At 39.4% G+C, this 15,068-nt stretch overlaps 1 long non-coding RNA gene across 1 annotated transcript; it reads right to left on the bottom strand.

Annotated features, from left to right (window-relative positions):
* Window positions 1–8,825: 8,825 nt before the first annotated feature.
* Window positions 8,826–14,811, bottom strand: LOC311429886. Its single transcript, XR_014688445.1, has 3 exons — window positions 14,658–14,811; window positions 10,599–10,744; window positions 8,826–9,721 (listed from the first exon to the last, which is right to left on the bottom strand). It is a non-coding gene; the product is annotated as an uncharacterized lncRNA (long non-coding RNA).
* Between the last annotated feature and the right edge of the window lie 257 nt (window positions 14,812–15,068).

The raw sequence follows: 15,068 nt of genomic DNA, 5'->3' as shown, positions 1-15,068 counted from the left end.
AATTTCATTCATAGGAAATTGTGACAAATTTTGGATCCACCAGAGTCTAACAATAGAATCTTTCTGTATAAACCATCTGAGCCATAACTGGTTATGAAATAACATTGCTAGCTATTACCTTATTACACATTGTACATTGGGACCCTGTCTCTCCTGCACCCGAATCATTTGCTTAGTTTGCTCCAGTTCATCTGCTACCCAGAGCAGTATGTGTGCTCCTGTGCATTTGTCTCATCTTGCTATGGAGGTGGAAGGGAGCAGGGATGAACATGCAGCTTGGGGAGCTTAGAAACACCTCTGGTGGTAGGAAGTGTGGCTGAGCTATCCATGCTCTGTTTTCTTTGAATATTTCAAGTGAACATATAAATACTGTAAATATAGCATCTCAGTGCTTTCTGTTCTTGAACATATTAACCCATGCAACATCTTTGTGAGTGAAGAATTTTTATACGTAATTGGAGAAAGAGGTTTTCTGAGCATTTAGTGATTTGCAAGCTTAGAAGTATAAAAATCTGTTATATCCTGACTTCAGAAATTTAAAAAGCATGTTATATAAAAATAGTAATAACACCAAAAAATAATTTGGGAAACAGTAAATGCAGTCAGCAGTACCTATTCCTTTCTAAGCACAACCTTCAAACAATGATACTGCCTTTTAATTTAGGGCTGGAACCCCTTGTATTGACAAATATGTTCCAACAGTGTACATAAAAATCTTCTTACATATTTCTAACTGTATTAAATCACCTTTCAAAATGTCATTTTAGACTCTGTTTTCATTTGGATTCCATAAGCAAGATTTGTATTCATCCAGATTTCAGATTCAGATTAACGTCTTTGTCAGTGACATGGGCAGTGGGATTGAGTGCACCCTCAGCAAGTTTGCTCGATACACTGAGCTCTGTGGTGCGGTTGATACACAGGGAGGAAGGGATGTCATCCAGAGGGACCTAGACAGGCTTCAGACGTGGGCTTTTGCAACTCCTTCATGAAGTTCAACAAGGCAAAGTGCAAGGCCTGCACCTGGGCTTGGGCAATCCCAAACATGAATGCAAGCTGGGCAATGAGTAGGTTGAGAACAGTCATGCAGAGGATTTGAGGATGTTGGTTGATAAGAACAATGAGACAATTCACCTGAAGCTGACAATGCACATGCAGCTGCCTTTCCCTACTTTACTCTTCCTTTTATTCTACTTCAGGAATGCCAAATTTATTGATTTAAATAACAATAGCTTTGCACAAATGTTGAAAGATATCCATTTCTTCACATATGGATTATTATTGGTGAATAGTGTGAGTGGTATTAAGTCCACTGTTTAGCTCTCCCCTCTGCCAGTATACAAGAGTTAAGTGACAGCAGAGAACCCAGGCAGCCTTTAAATGCAGCATCAATACATCCTGCCCTCAGCTACACATATTAAGCCATGTCCCAGTCTCATTTACACTGGTGTAATTTTGTGATTTTTTCTCTGAGATTTCTCCTTTGGCACTGTTGTGCTCCAGGTGAACAGCAATGATTCTGTAATGGCTAAATCTGGTCTCCCACATATTATTATTTTTTATTTTTTAATTTATTATTTAATTTATTATTTTTTAATTAATACCTCACCTACTTAACCATGTAAATGTTAATTTATGTAAATGTAAATGTAAACTTTGAAGAGTTTATATTTGCAATCAAGGACATACGATCCAAGAAAGAGGTAAGCAAACATCTCTGAAGTCAATTTTTGGCCAATACTTGTTTCCAGATATAATCTATACCAGGATACATCTACAGTTTCTCAGATGAAGAGAATTAAGCTAGCAACCTCTTGATAGTTGACATTTTAAAGCAAGCCTCACTGGTCTGTCACAAAAGTATTTATGAGAAGGACCAGAGTATTTTCAGCACAGAAGGTCCTGGTAAAATAGATTGCTCATCTTTTCCTTTAAAGAAAATGAATGCTTAATCTCTGTGAGATTTCTAAACAGTTTAACAAATCTGTGAACTCATAGATGTAAATATTGATACCGTATGAATCACAGCATTTTCCTTCTCTTTACTTCAAAATGGGCTCCACATTTAAGGAAGGGGAGTAAATGAAAGGATGTGTTCGCTCTAGGCTGGATATACTGGCTTCTCTACATCTGGTATACAGGATGCTCCTGCAGAAGGGAAAAAAAAAATAATCAGAAAAAGAGTAAGGGAAGAAAAGCAAAAGGTAAAAAAGATTTTTCATCCTGAGAAAGAAAAACGAATCTTGTAGGACTGTGGCTAAGTTAGCAGAAATTAAAACATCACTTAAGTTACATTCCAATTTACTGGAGCAATGGGAGGTTTTAAGACTCTTCTAGTACTAAGTCTTTGTAGAAAGACACAGAACAATCACAATCATCTCTGAAACGGTCAGAGCCAAGCTGTGCTCTGGCACACAAAAGCTCAAATCCTTTATACCTCCTTTCCCAAAGCTGCACTCCCAGTGAGGCTGTATCTGGTATCATTTTTCCCTAGGTAAATTAACTTATTTTTCTTCCAAGCGGGATGTTATTTTGCTATTTTCAGCCTTATTTCCTAATCTTAGTTTTCAGTATCTTATATCACTGTCCTCACTGGTATTAAGGTACAGTTGAAAGAACTCATTTGAACATGAGATTGGCTGTAAAGAGAAACACTGGATATCTTTATGGTCTTGTGTGATGTACAGGAACCATACAATGTGCACAAAGAGAAAAGGAAAAAAATTCCAGGAACATCTTCAGAATATGTTAAATATGTTACTTTGTTATTTCCTCCTTTCCTAGGTAATTTTTTTTTTCCTAACCTGCAGAGACTGTGATTCAGGAACATTTCTTAAGGTAGCTTACAGTCACAAAATGTGCTTTATTTCACTGTCTTGCCAAAGCCTTCAGATGGGGAACCAGAAATAGCATCTCAAATGTGAGTCTGTTAGGTGCTGTGGTTGAGGGCTGACTGCTACAAATGTAAAGAAGCAGAGCAGCAACAGCAGTGGGACCCCCATTACCTGGTGGTGCCAAGCCCTGGCCACTGCCCAGTGTCCAAGGAGGCTCAACAGCTCCTGGGCCACACACACCCATAAAAGTATTTGTGTATATGTGCATGTGGATCTACTGGAATACCCAGACAAAGCTGCAGCTACCTCATATCTCTTGGTCTACTGGATTTGGCAATCCTAACAAAATGCTGGTGCTCTCTTTAGATGAGTATGGTCTTGACCACCTCCATTAATACAGTAAACAAATTTTCCACACAAACCATATCCTGGCAACTTAACTATGTTCTGCTTTCACTCCTAGTAGTTTGAAAAATTGCATCTTACAAACTTACTAAGGCCATCAGCTTCAAATGGTCACAATAAAGCTAGACAGACCTCTGGACTGCTGGAGTATGATTACACAGGTATGTGGTGTTGGTTCCCCCCTGCAAAACACCACTCTGAACCAACATAATCACTATTGTAAATAGTTCCTGGATTTAGAGAGCAATAGAGATAAGCTGGTTTATGTTTTTTTTCTATAAAACACTAGAGCCGCAAATTCAGCTATATCCACGTTTGAAATCACAATGCTAAGACTCAAAACCAGGCTTGGTGGCATATGCCAGTGCTTTTGCTATCACAGAGAGACATGATAGAGAAACATTTCTGGATTTACCTGCCCATCCATTTGTCATTCAATGCTATTGTTGCCACAGAAACCAAGGGAAGTTTTGCCATCTAATTCATCTGCAACATTTGGAAACTGTCCAATAATGAACTATCTAGAAACCTCTTTCCTTACTAGGAAGGCATCATTTGTTCTTTGTTCCTTGTCTGAGAACTGCTTCTGTAACTCTCTTCTCAGAATGGATGGGACAGGGTGTCAGGTTTTGTGAGGGAGGAAATTATGCCTTTCTTTGAATAGCTCCTTCCAAGAGGTGTTTTATCTCTAGCAGGAGGAGGATCACATCTAATCCGAAGTGTTCCAGTGTCATCCTACAATTAAGAGTTGAAATGCTATTTCCTGTCTTAAGCTTCAGTTCTTTCAGTTTGTTCAGCATCACCTTTCTCAGCATCACCTCTTGGGTCTGTCCTCACAATAAGCATAGCAAGTAGAAGTGCTCCCTGAGTTCTGTGTTGGGATCCACTGTAATTAGTGAGTGGGAGGTGACCCTGTAACTACTGCCATGTCAATGGCTTGTTCAGGAAAGAAAGTTGAAAAGAGTAAGGTGTATAGTGACTGAAGTTTTATCATCTGTAATTCAGAAACATGGAAAGAAAACTATCTCTGTATTGAGAAGTGAAAGATAGAAAGTGAACTTGAGAGCTGAACCCATCAACAACCATACTGCTTAATCACCCTGGTCTTTGCTCTTTTTTGGACTGCTCAGATGAGCTCTCACTAATGCCAATACCACCAAGACAATGAGGACTATTTTTTCTTTCATCTGCATTGGTATAAATGAGATGTCATTTCATCATTGTGAAAGTACAGCAGATCCACTTAGGTATTTCTTTTTTCTTCAGCTATCCAGTTTCATGACATTTTGGTTTTCCTGTATTCTTATGCAGGATTAGAATAACTGAAATGAGACAACTACTTCAGAATTCTTGAGTAAAAATATCTTGATTTCTTTTGGATGGATCTCATCTCTAATTTAAGAAGGTTTGCCTTTAATTATTTTTTTTTCTTTTTATGTGATGAAGCAGACATATGCACACATTGAGTTGCTCCCCATTCTAGGTAGTATAGTTTCTTTGACATGTCAACTTGTGTAGCAGGAGGCTATCTGGTCTTAATTCCATGACTAATTCTCTTAGAAGAATACATTGTTCTCCTTAAAAGAATCTCTGATGTTTATAAATGGTGTTCTTTATAACCATCTATATTTATCTGCATCTGGAAAGATGAAACACAGAATGTTCTCTTAATTTAGTGGTGGGAATTTTGTTTGCCAAAATGTCCATCAGGAATACTTTCTAACATTCTAATGGAAAGATATCAGTCAGTAACAAAAAGATTGAATTGAAATATTTCTTGTAAATTCTGTGGCATTTTGATGGATTTTTAGGTCTGAAATGCCCTAATTATGTATATACTACAAGTTTTCAGATTGCATTTAGTTTGATTAACATAAGTCAGCAGTACAGAATAATAGAGCCTTGCCTCTATAAATACATGTATAGCAGCATTAATAATACTTCTTTCCTGTTATCTTTATTCAGCTACTTTATAATGATTAGAATTGCCTATAGTAATTTGGAGTTTTTCGTGTCCATTTAAGTGCCAAGAAACCTTTTCCAATATGTAAGGAAACTTAAGCCAGTGCAGCTTACTGAGGAGCAAGAGGAATCTGTAAGAACACATGGGATAAACACATGAATGTGTGCTGCCTTTGAGCAAGCACGGAATAGCTTAAGGTAATAAAAGTGGATTGAAGTCTTAGAGCAGGAGGACCTATACTGATGTAAAGAGGAAAATGTTCATGCTTTTCCCTACTACATATGGTTCCTTGCATTTAATATGACCAGAAGGTCTGAGATTCACATGACTGCCTGAGCTAGGTAAGCAGTCAATGGGGAGAATGGGAATGTTTATAGCATCATTCATTTGACCTTTTTCAGACATTCACATTGGGTTTGCAATGGCTGTTACTCCGTGTGTCAAAAATAAATAAATAAATAAATAAATAATCTCCCTGAACATAAAGGAGAATAGAGGAACAGGAGGAACAGTAACAAGCAGGGGAACCACAATAACCTAATCAGAGAAAATAAAACAATAAAACACCCTGACCTGGGTCATCACAGGACAGCCATCATCTTGATGGTACCAGTCAGTTAGTCAACAGAAGAGACTCTCTAGATAAGCTTACAGACTGAGGGGGCATACTGTCTACATGGGTGGGGAGCATAGGGGATGCAGGGCAAACACTACTTGGGATTATATATGACTTACTATGGGATGTTTAGGAAAGAACAAAGAGTGGGGAAAGGAGGGGATCAAAGTGATTTGGGGAGCAGCCAGAGTGGGAAGACAGAAGGAGTAAAGGAATAAAAAAGGGTCAGCTAGAGAGCTGACGCACAGAGAGCGGGGTGCATGCACATTTGTGGGTGTGCAAGTCAGTGTGTGCAGGCATAATGAATGTCATTATACCTGCACACACTTGGTTACATTTGGTCAGAGAAGTCCCTTTCTGGGTACTTCTATGGGTGAATAGGTAGCGCACAGTGCTGCGCATGTGTATGAGGTAGCGCCCTTTGTTACCTCTCACATAACTTAAAGGAGAAACTTCCTGAAGAATTTTAAAGTGACCCCACTGCGCAAATACACCTCTTCCAAAACTATTAGCCCACCTGCATTAGCAGAGAGAAGCCTGGGAGAGATCACTGCATCAGTAACCCACTGGCTGGCCACAGAGGTCATGTAACGTGCTGTTCTCAAGCTGATGAATGGTACTTTTGAATTTAAAGAAAAGTGAAGGCTTACAAAGGCTTCCAGGCTGAAGCACGGTTTCTAAATGCACAAACAATTCCCACCTAGCGAGATGTATGTGTGCTTTTATATGCAAAATGCCATGAAAAAAAATAACAAGGGCAGAGTATGTGCAGTCCCTGGGATTCCTTCCAGCATGTGTGCTCTATTATTTCCATAAGCCAAAAGGCATTACCTTTCTGATCTATGTCTTACTGATTTTAACTCTAGGCTGTTAACTCTCAAGTCTCCTGAATAACAGAAAATTCTGGTCATGATACCACACAAATGTAACCTGTTTACTTCTAAAAAACTGAGTCTGGGTGCTGAGCAACACCACAGTGAATTTATAATAATCCTCTGAAGCTACAGGAGTGAGTCCAGTTTAAATTAATATAAATGGAATTAGAAACTCTTGCATAGATTTCTGTTTACAGAATGCATTATCTTCACTTCAGTTTTCTATCCTCTCTCTTTTTTTTTTTTTTTTTTTTCTCCAAGCATATGATGAACCAATAATTGTAATATGGAATGACCACATAAAGATTACTGATTACCAGCTAATGACTCTGAGATGTTCCCATTACAGTCAGCAAGAAAAATTATTCTGCAGTGTAACTCACAAACAATGCCTCTGCTTGCAGTGGAAGGGAAAGTATATTCAAAAGGGAATTCTTTGGAGTTCTTGAGGAAATGCTCTATATTTCAAGCAAACAATTTGTTAAATAAATTTTCCTTCTTGAACACTAAGTATCTGTCATATAACGGAAACCCTTGTGGCAAAATTAACTTGTATCCTGACCTTTCACTTTTACTTTTTTCTCTTCAGCTTGACCTACTCACAGCCTTAGGATCACTGTATGAATATACACAATTCTAGAAATCCCTTGACATTACAAGTGTGTTCTCTAAATAATATATTTTTTGCATGAATAACTCATGACTATATACGCCTGTCTAGACCTTTACCTTACAGACCAAAATGACAATTAAAAACATACACTGTGAGAAAAAAAAAAAAAAATCACTGTAAAAAAAATAAAAAAAACATTTAAAATGGTGTCTAGTAGGTATGGGAAAATAGATAATAGGTATGGGAATATAATAATAGGTATGGGAAAAAAGATTTGTCTCTTTTAATATTTTGGCAACACTGGGCAGAAAAAGTTAGGTGACTAGAATGGGTGTAATATTATTGCACTCTGATGTATGAATTAGGAACAGTGCATATGCAGCAAGTATGTATGTTTAAAAACTGGTGGTGTCTTGGATCTTTTTATTCTGCCTGATCATCCACTTTAGTCCATGCAGAGCCATCTCTTTGTCTGTCTCAGAAAAACACCTCCTCTATGTTAGGCTGAAATAATTCAGGGCATCATGAAATTTTACATACATGAAGGAAAGCCTATGCTGAAAATCTTTATAGATTCCTGGAAATAATCAGCTAGCTTATCACGTCTGCTTATGTAGAAACTGTATCATTCTCTCTATCTTAATTCCTACCCTCCATCCTATTTTTTGTTTTACTTTCAAATAAAAAGCCCATGCCAAAAGGATTTTATTATTTATGGATATTCATTTTTTTTATCTGTTTTGTCATTGTTGCTTGTGGGGGACATGACTTTTTTTTTTTGGCATATGTGTTACAAATACTACGTTTCTCTCTGTTTCCTTTCTACAGTGTCTTTAAGGGAGCAGGAAATGAACCCCATTTTCTAGCTTTTCTGAATGACACTGTTTTTTCTGAGTGACTTTTCTGAGTTTTTTTCTCTGAGTGACACTGTGTGACCAATAACACAGGCAAGCAAAGAAACAGAAAGAAGTCCTACGATGTGAATATGCAGGTAGCTAATGATGCTGCAAATAAGAGATATTCTATATTGTCCAGATATTTTGACACATCAGAGTTCTACAACCTAACTTTTTTGGACATAAGCAAACAATTTCTGAAAGCTAAGTGGTACACAAATACACATTGCCCCAATGATTTCGTTAATCTTGTCACAAGTAAATTGAGATAGAAAATATCTGTTTAGGCAAATAGATTTCAATTTAGACCTTATTTGCTGATGCCTAAGGGAATTATGAAAGTGAAGGGCAACAAAGACATAATGAAATGCAGGAAGTAATTGGTATCATCAAAGAAAAACCTTCTGGAAACTTCAGACTGGTTTCAGATGCATGTCCAGGTCGGCAAGTGTCTTTTAACTCATTTTCAAGAGATAATGTTAAGTTTTTGGACTCACGGATAAATGACGACAGAACATAACCTCTGCTGACAAATTATTCTGCCCCTTCATTAAACAGAAACTCCTGAAAGTGGAGCAGAGTACAGGAATGGAGATAAATAGGAAATGAAGAAAGATGTCATATGAAGGAAAGGGAGAATCAAATTTCTTTATTTGTGTTTCAGATGCATTACACTGCATTTCTGATTAGTCATTGTTCAAACAGCTTATTCCCATTTTGTACTGATGGAAACATTTCCTTCAAATACCAAAATAAAAACTGGAAGAAAGCAAAAGTGTGCATATGATCAGTTGGGTAGATGACCTTATTTTCCTGACTCTTTTCTTTCCATACTCCTCTCTCTAGTTCATTAAAGTTCAAGGATTACAGGAATAAGAAGTCAGTCAGTAATTGTGGCACAGTTATTTCTTTTCCTGAGCAAGGTGTGACTGGGACTTAAGTTACAGACCTTCCTATTCCCATCTGCTCTGCAATTGGAGTCTGTTAGGAAGGAATAGAAAGCAAACAAGTGCTGTGTTAGAAACAGTTCAGATGGATATTGAAAGGATGTTTGTAGCCTGTTGTGGTGTCTCTTTATATAATATGCTGAATTAGGTGTCTGTCTACAACAAGTCTCTGAAGGAAAGAGTGCTTATTTTTCTACATGTGCAATACATCACAGCTCTTGAGACATATCTGTATCTCTGGAAGTGCAGGGAGATGCATGAGTGTGTTTGAACATACTGACAGTAAGACACAACCAGTAACCAGGAAAAAACTCTAAGAAATTAGGAAGATTGTTGATGAAGTCTATGTTTAGCTGTGAGGTTCTAATTTCCTGAGTCTCCTTCTGTAACTAAGGGAAAGGTTTCTTCCAGGAACATCTCGCAGCAGGAGCCTGACCGGAGAGCTCTGAGCAGCCTCCTGGAGTGGCCCCAGGCAGTCAGTGAGGATTAAGTCAGAGAAGAGCCACCTTCTGTGGATGGTTTTCCTTGTAGGACTCAGATCACCCAGGTGTGGTAAAGTTTCCATCCCTCTCCTGCAGTAAAAAGGACTATCAAAGAGCAGAAGTGCTGCATGTTATAATTTTCTCTGTCAGTAAGACTGTAATCTATTTATCATGTCTTCAAAAATAACTTAATTTGTTAACTTTAAACACAGCCTTTGAACATGATTACGTGTTAATTTTACTATATAAATTCACTAAGTTTGTATAATTAAATGCACTTTTAAACCTTCCTTTATGCCCTATTTTGAATGATTACTATGATTTAATTTTAATTCCTTTTCTAGGACTAATCCCCTCATGTTTTGAATTATCATTATCCACAAACCTTTTTTCCTACTTGCGTGAAGGCTAAGTTCAAAGTAATACAGTTCTTTCTCCTTTTCCATGAAAAACATGAAACTCTCAATTTCCCTTTATTAATTTTCCAACTGTTCAGGTTTCTTTATTTCCCCCACATTGTAATAAACAAGAAAGAAGACTGCATTCAACCAAGAATACAGACTGCTGTGATGGCAACAGTGACAGTGACAAATTATGAGCTGCATTTTGTTCACGTCTTAACTTGCCAAAGGTGTGCCTGCTGAACTGTGCTCCTGACAGCTGCCTTGGCCTGGAGAGGTGAGAAACCACCAACTCGCTAACACGGCACTTCAGGTTTGATTAGTTCTGCAGTATTGGTGCTTGATTATGCCCATTTCTGGCTGGCTGAGCTAAGGAAATTACAATTTCCCTTCACCTGCACTCAGACGTTTGTTGGTGGTTCCTGCTGTCAGGTACTATTTTTCTCAGAGCTGGTCTTGAAATCACTTCAGTCAAAATGTGGAGAGTTATCAAAGACCAACTATTTAAACTGCCCACCCCATTTGGACAGAAATGGTTCAAGAGAGGCCTCTTGTACACAGCTCACCACCAGATCTGAATTAGCAGCAGTATCCAGTGAAAAGGTGACAGAGAGGAGCAGAGCAGAGTTGGTGGTAATTTCTTCAGATAGCATGGCAAAGCATGGTTGTCTTCTGATTCTACTCCCATGTAGAAGTAAGTCCATGCAAGCACCTGCAAGAGCCCAAAGGGAAGGTCACATGTAAGAAAGAAATGGTGTTTTAGTTTCTGTATTGGTTGTGTTGCATCCCTGTCCAGAGGAAAGGTTTGGAGCTTCAAAGTATGTCTTCAGGTCTAGATCTAAACACAGTGTTTAGGCGCAAACAGCTTGAAAAGGCATGGGATCCAGCAGCTATGGGCAGTAGTACGGCATAAGGCTTTCTTGCAAGCTGGTTAGAAGTTATTAGGTGTATTCCTGTGATGCCATATTAGTGCTACAATTTGAATTAAGGTTTTTGTAAGTCTTCCTATAGAAGGATAAGCCAAATGGCTCTCTTTCCCCACAGAAATGTGGACAGATTTTCCAGGTTTCTGGCAAGTTGTACTCACACATCCTCTTCTTGTTTTTCTTGTCCTTAATTTATGGGGCAAAACTAATAGCACATGCACTGTACTTGAGCTTGTGGGTCAACTCACATCAGACATAGAAAAACAAGTAGAAAATGTCATTTTCTGATTAGCCACACTCCCTGACTGAAGAAATTCTAAAGCAACTACCTCCTCCTTCTCCCACCCACACCAAAACGTGTTTGAGTAATAGTCTGGAATTATAGTGTACTGAATTACTTCGTCATTTCCATTTGATGGAATATACCTGCTACGTGTTTTCTTGATTATTTCTACAAAGGATGAGCAAGCCAAAGCACATTGGAAGAAGGCCATTTCTAAGATAAAAGAGCAAAATTTTGCTTAACTCTTAGCTTTTCCTTTAGTACAATTTTGCTAAGCAAATTAAAAGACAGAGCAAGTTAAGGAGAACTGATACTGAATCAACTAGTAAAATTTTCACGCCTGAAATCATCATGTTCATAAAAAAACTATTGCAGTACTTGCAATCAAACTGAAAAAATGAATTGGTTGCATTGGCAGGTACATTTGTAATTAGCATGATCTTGGGAAAACATGAAGAAACAGCTTCTTTTCATTCTATCCATAGCGAATATGCTAGGTAGCACAATGAGGCAATAGCAACTAGATCTTCTGATAATCTCTACATAGAAATATAGCATTTGTAGGATGCTGAAATACTGCAGGGCAATCCACAGAGAAGCTGCCTAGTTCTAAAGCCTTTCTTGTTCTATGTAAAACATTTATTTTGTACATAAAGGGTCTCCTAGTTTTACATGTGAAAATATTTTCTCCAAAACTTCTATGTGTAGAGTGGATTAGAATTATAATGTCAGAGACCTGTGTAGTTATCTGAGGCAAAATTTTGGACAGGTGTGTTTGAAGTTGTGTTCAGCCTTTACCATACCTTTGCAGGCACCTTATGAAATTGATTGGTGCATGCTGGACCTGCAAACTCCAAAGCACCTCCTGCTCTGCTTCTGGCTGTGACTTGTTCCATGTAGACCTGGGACCCAGTGGGATCTAGAAACACAGCCAGGTAATGCCACTCCCCTTGAGAAACCAGGCACTGTGAGTGCTCCAGGGAGGTAAAGCACACACACAAATTGCAGAGGATATAGAGCTTTGTAGAACTTGCCTGTAGCTGGATATGACAGTAATCTCACAAAATAAGTAAGGTCAGGTTGTAAACTTGAACCTAGATCGCACGCTTTCTAGGAAACTGTACCAAACAGAAGGGTGTGATGCAAATGGCAAATACTATCAGCACAGACATATTGTCTTCTCTGGTTGCATTTTGGAAAGAAATGAGTGAGCCTGAGAAGAATTGTCATTCTAAGGTAGAGCTACATCAAGTTCTATAGCCAATTAATAAAATGAATCACTGAACACGCACTATGGAACTGACACTGGTAAAAATGTGTCAGTTTTGCTAAAAAAAATTAGGGGAGGAGGCTTAAGTAGTTTTTATGATTCATGTGAAGATCTATGATTGCAATAAGACAAGAAGCAATGTAATTTGGTTCTGTATCACATAAATCACAATGTTCATATCCTTTATCCACTTTGAAGGTCAAGGTTACAATCTCAACGTCAGACTTTCAAACTTAATTATCTACAAGGACTAATGCTGCCACGTAATGGGACAGGGGAGTTTTAGAGTTGATGCATAGCAAGAGGCAGACCAGTCAGACTAAATGATCTAATTATTTCTTTTTACCAAAAACAAAGTTGTGAAAATAAGTCTCCAGTTGTCACAACTGTGAAAAAACTCACCCATGACTCATTCAAACCAGACATGACTACATGAGATGGTTGAAACCAACAAGAGTATCTGTGATTTGATCTTCTCCATTCGTCTCAGCAAACTTTTACTCAGCTGCCTCTGGATCACTTAAATTTCAGTGTGAACAACTATTCTGTTCCTCAGGTTAAAAAAAGCAGAGGGTAATATAAATGCTCCAGTAGATACTGGAGGGCAGACACTGCTCCTTGCAGATGACAATGAGAGCTCATGGGAAGGATGCTAGTCATAGATGGGAAAAGTCAGAGTTAAATACTGTAGGCCCAAAAAGTTTATACAACTGTAACTTAAACAGTTTCCCAGCACACCAAGAGCTATATCCAATCGGACCTCCCTTCTCCTCCCAGAGGAATTTAATTTCTGTTTAGGTAGAAATACCCACCTGCAAAAAAAAAGGGTTAAGTTCAAAACTCAAGGAAGAATGCTGGTCTGCAACACTGTGTTAGTCATTTCAAATCACGCATTCCTCCCGCTAACAGTCACATTTTTCCTGGTCTTGCTGTGTGCCTTGGTCTTACACAGCAAAGGGCTCAGGATTGATTTTTAACCCTGCCATGGCCTTCCAGTGGCAGATCAGACAAAACACTTATTTTCTGTATGATTCAATTCCTTTTATGAAAAATTCCTGTTATGAAAAATGAAGATAATATTACTTCCATGATTTGCAAGCCATGTTGAGACCAAATGAAAGAGTGGTAGCACATACAGTAATAAAATATGAAGGAAATTGCTTAGTTTAAGGATACTGGGACTAATATCACTTTTTGATTATAGAAGAACTTACAGCAAAACTACATAAAGCAATTTTACTTCTACAAATTTATGAATTTCTTACTTTAAACAAGACTTAATGGATTTCTGTGAGATACGACATCACTGTGTTGGTTTCACCCTGATGGACAGCTAAACTCCATCACAACTGCTCTCCTCTCACTCCCCCTCCTCAGAGGAGGAGGCAAAGAAATTACTATGGAAAAGGCCTCAAGAGCTGAGATAAGGACAGGGAGATCACTCAGCGATTATCATAACAGGCAAAACAGATTAAATGTGGGGAGATTAATAAAATTTATTGCATATTACTAACAGACTAGAGCAGTGAGAAAATATAAAATAAAGACACCTTCCCTCCTTTCCACTCTCTTCCACCTCCACCCCTTGATGGGCAATGAGGGCTGCTGTCAGGTCAGTCCACAGTGCTTCGTCTCCACTGCTCCTTCTCAGTCCCTCTCTGCCCCTGCTCCCTGTGGGGTCCCTCCCACGGGATGCCGTCCCTCCTGAACTGAGCCTGCGGGGGCTGTCCACAGGCAGCAGCTCTTCAAGAACTGCTCCCACACAGCTCCATACCACGGGGTCCATCCCCCAGGAGCAAACTGCTCCAGCACAGTTCCCCCACGGGTGGGCGGCATCTCCCCCCAGCCCCCTGCTTCTGCGTGGGTTCCTCTCCACGGGCTGCAGCTCTGGCCCGGGGCCTGCTCCTGCGGGGGCTCTCCATGGGCCTCAGCCTCCTCCAGGCCACATCCACCTGCTCCACCGGGGGCTCCTCCATGGGCTTCAGTGTGGAGATCTGCTCCATGTGGGACCCATGGGCTGCAGGGGGACAGCCTGCTCCACCAGGGGCCTCTCCACGGGCTGCAGGGGAGCTGCTGCTGCCTGCCTGGAGCACCTCCTGCCCTCCTTCTGCATGGACCTTGGGGGCTGAAGGGTTGTTTCACTCACGTTTTCTCATTCCTGTGCCCAAGCTTCTGCTGCATATTTTTTTCCCCCTTTCTTCAATATGCTCTTCCAGAGGACCACCCAGTGTTGCTCATGGCCCATCTCTGGCCAGCAGTGGGTCCTGCTGGAGCTGGCTGGAGCTGGCTCTGATCTGACATGGGGCAGCTGCTGGGCTCTGCTCAAAGAGGACACCCCTGCAGCCACTTTAACCAAACCCTTGCCACATAAAGCCAGCACAGGCACTAATTCCAGCTAAATCTTTGCAATTGCTACCAATTGTATGCAAGCATTGAATATAAAACCTCAGCTGTATAAAATGCATTTCTCTCAAAAGCCATTATTTTGTGAGAAACATCTCAGATACGTATTTTGTTTCTAGCAGAAAAATGCATTACAAAAATCTCTTTTTGAGTG

The sequence above is a fragment of the Aythya ferina genome (genome assembly GCF_964211825.1).
Source record: "Aythya ferina genome assembly, chromosome: 1".
Lineage (NCBI taxonomy): Eukaryota > Metazoa > Chordata > Aves > Anseriformes > Anatidae > Aythya > Aythya ferina.
Note: the sequence above shows the minus strand (reverse complement) of the source record. Positions and strands in the feature narration are given on the sequence as shown.